Raw genomic sequence first — 3,127 nt, 5'->3', positions numbered from 1 at the left:
AATAATAATGATAATAATGGGATGAGAATCAGCACCTCCAAGTCCGAGTCCATGGTTCTCGCCCGGAAAAGGGTGGAATGCCATCTTCGGGTTGGGGAGGAGACCCTGCCCCAAGTGGAGGAGTTCAAGTACCTCGGAGTCTTGTTCACGAGTGAGGGAAGAGTGGATCGTGAGATCGACAGGCGGATCGGTGCGGCATCTTCAGTAATGCGGACGCTGTATCGATCCGTTGGCTCTCAATTTACCGGTCGATCTACGTTCCCATCCTCACCTATGGTCATGAGCTTTGGGTTATGACCGAAAGAACAAGATCACGGGTCCAAGCGGCCGAAATGAGTTTCCTCCGCCGGGTGGCGGGGCTCTCCCTTAGAGATAGGGTGAGAAGCTCTGTCATCCGGGAGGAGCTCAAAGTAAAGCCGCTGCTCCTCCACATCGAGAGGAGCCAGATGAGGTGGTTCGGGCATCTGGTCAGGATGCCACCCGATCGCCTCCCTCGGGAGGTGTTTAGGGCACGTCCGACCGGTAGGAGGCCACGGGGAAGACCCAGGACACGTTGGGAAGACTATGTCTCCCGGCTGGCCTGGGAACGCCTCGCGATCCCCCGGTAGGAGCTGGACGAAGTGGCTGGGGAGAGGGAAGTCTGGGCTTCCCTGCTTAGGCTGCTGCCCCCGCGACCCGACCTCGGATAAGCGGAAGAAGATGGATGGATGGATGGATTATTATTATTATCATCATCATCATCATCATCATTATTCTTATTCTCGTTATTATTATTATTATTTTGTTAACCCACACAGAAATAGCAAAGTCACTATAAACTTTATATCTAAACCTCTACTGTGAGAGAAATGTGATCCGCCGTAAACACAGTGCATTTTATTTTGAAAATTAACCCGGTGTTTTATTTTGTATTTTGTACATTACTTCCTGTCCCGCACGATCCGCTCTGCTCTGTGTGGATTTGATGTGCCGTGCTCCGACGTCCGGCAAAAACAGAAGCTGACACATTGAATAATAGAATAATACAGCGTTTTTCTGAAATATTACCCATATTAGATGCTGAATAAGTGGACGGCGACTAGACCATAACTCACAGGTTCAAGTTGCTCCACTGTCACGTCTCCTCAGCGCCGCAGTTGGCTCTCTCTCCTCTCACTTACTCACTCACTCGCCCTGTCTCTCTCTCTCTGGCGGAAGCGGCAGGCTCAAACAACCCGGTATTACAAGAAAACGTGGAGTTTTTGTACCGCTGGTTTTTTTTTTTACATCCCTGACAGGAATTTATTAATGTTGTTCAAAGAAAAAAAAAAACAAACAAAAAAAAAACACACACACAGGCAGAGGGCACTTTTTAAGACGAGGCAAAAAGGGCAGGGGCTCAAGCACCCATAGGGCCCTATGTGTGCACGTGCCTGTATATACCGGTATTAGGGATGTCCCGATCCAGGTTTTTGCACTTCCGATCCGATACCGATATTGTTTTTGCACTTCCGATCCGATACCGATACTGACCGATACTGGCCTATCCGAGCATGTATTAAAGTTTAAAGTTATTTAGCCTACTTAGTTGTCAGAACCATGTTGAAAAGGGTTTTAGTACTCTTGATAACAACTAGCCAGCTGACTTAGGTGAGTTTGAATAATACACAATGGTTGGTAACAAGAAACTGACCTGTTTATTCAAGGATAAACACAAAATAGACAAAATTATACATGACAAACAGAAATGGCATCATTGAACTAGGGCTGGGCGATATGGCCTTTTTTTAATATTGCGATATTTTAAGGCCATATTGCGATACACGATATATATCTCGATATTTTGCCTTAGCCTTGAATGAACACTTGATGCATATAATCACATCAGTATGATGATTCTATGTGTTTTGATTGATTGATTGAGACTTTTATTAGTAGGTTGCACAGTGAAGTACATATTCCGTACAATTGACCACTAAATGGTAACACCCCAATAAGTTTTTCAACTTGTTTAAGTCGGGGTCCACTTAAATTGATTCATGATACAGATATATATTATCAGATATATACTATCATCATAATACAGTCATCACACAAGATAATCACATTGAATTATTTACATTATTTATAATCCAGAGTGTGGAGGGAGGCGCCGGATGTAAGTGTCAAAAAGACAGCCAAAAGAGTTTGATATGAGAATAAATCTAGTTAAAATATAGGGTAGAAATGCACCCATTTGCAGGAAATGTAGTCTTGATTTTCAAAATGTTCTTTCATGGCTTGCATGTCTACATTAAAACATTCTTCTTCATACTGCATTAATATATGCTACTTTTAAACTTTCATGCAGAGAAGGAAATCACAACAAAAAAAATCACTAATTTTTTCATACGGTGTTGATGTGGAAATGTTTGCCTCGGCATTTTGATGGTGTGGACGTGTGGCACCGAATGGAGATAAGCGTCTCGACATACATTACAATATTTGAACAATGATGACGAAAACGGTTTTCTCTGTCGTGTCCGTGTGTCGAAAATTGTTACGCGCTTATTTTTTTATTTGATTTTGTGCGTGGCATAGATTTGCCGTGCGCAGAGGACGTTTGAGCAGGCGCGCACCTTAGCGGCTGCGCTGGCATCACAGCTAACGTTAGCCATGCTGCTACCTCTCTGCTCGGGGAGGACGTATACGTATGTGACGTATGACGTGACAGTATGTGACGTGTGTAAGAAGGTGCACTTGCTGTCTGTGAGAGGGAGACACAGGAAAGAGTGAGAAGAGCCTGTCGTGTAATGCCAGCAGCTAAAAGCAACTGCGTGAGAATTCACAGACCTGTGGATGTGTTGAAGGTGTGCTGGAAAATGCGCAACGGAAATTACGGAGCAGCAGAAAAGTGGAATGTATTATTTAAATCGGTGCGTTGGAAAACACGGACCGGAGTTTTTTTTAAACTGGATCTGGATCGGCATTTTCCCATGCTTTGCCGATACGCATTTTTTGGCAAATATCGGCGGCCGATCCGATCCAAATATCGGATCGGGACATCCCTAATATATACATACACACACACACATACATATACATACACACACACATACTGTAGATTAAGTTTTAAAAAATTGTTTAAACACATCGTGGATGGGTTAAA

This window comes from Nerophis lumbriciformis, linkage group LG33 (genome assembly GCF_033978685.3).
Source record: "Nerophis lumbriciformis linkage group LG33, RoL_Nlum_v2.1, whole genome shotgun sequence".
Taxonomy (NCBI): domain Eukaryota; kingdom Metazoa; phylum Chordata; class Actinopteri; order Syngnathiformes; family Syngnathidae; genus Nerophis; species Nerophis lumbriciformis.
This window is presented reverse-complemented; position numbering follows the sequence as displayed.